At 41.4% G+C, this 543-nt stretch overlaps 1 protein-coding gene across 3 annotated transcripts in view; it reads right to left on the bottom strand.

The window, feature by feature from the left end:
• The window catches only part of Vps53 (VPS53 subunit of GARP complex), a 182014-nt gene that overhangs the window by 119522 nt on the left and 61949 nt on the right, over positions 1-543 (bottom strand). The window lies entirely within an intron of this gene.

Here is a 543-nt window from a genome sequence, read left to right as displayed (position 1 = left end):
ATTAAAAATATATATAAAAGAACAGAAGTCTGTAGCAGTCAGGCTTTCCTAAGAAGGCAGAATTTAAAAACTGCTGCTAAGGGCCACTCTTTCACGTCTCCTTTGCTTGAAGGAAGATTAAGACTCATTAGCTGTAGTCATCTTACCTTCTGGGTTTTCTCCCTCTTGCTATTTCTAATAAAAAAAATGCACCCAATTCACCACTGGCCCCCTCCATCCTCATCTTCCTCCTGAGAATCTTTCTTTTTAATGGATCTGAATCTGGGATTAAAACTCAAGGGTAGTGGCTGAAGGGATGGCTCTGGGCTTAAGAACACTTGCTGATGGTGCAGAAGACCTGAGTTCTGTTTCTAGGACTCACATGGCAGCTCATAGCCATCTGTAACTCCAGCTCTAGGGAATACAATGGCCTCTTTTGACATCTGCAGGTACCAGGTCCATATGCTGTTCATATACATACATGCAGGCAAAAAACTCATATATATAAAATAAAAACAAATGAATCTTAGCTAGGCGTGGTGGCACATGCCTTTAATCCCAGCA

The sequence above is a fragment of the Nannospalax galili genome, unplaced genomic scaffold, assembly GCF_000622305.1.
Source record: "Nannospalax galili isolate Female #2095 unplaced genomic scaffold, S.galili_v1.0 scaffold212, whole genome shotgun sequence".
NCBI classification, from domain to species: Eukaryota; Metazoa; Chordata; class Mammalia; order Rodentia; family Spalacidae; genus Nannospalax; species Nannospalax galili.
The sequence above is the reverse complement of the archived record's forward strand: the minus strand, read 5'-3'. Positions and strand labels throughout refer to the sequence as shown.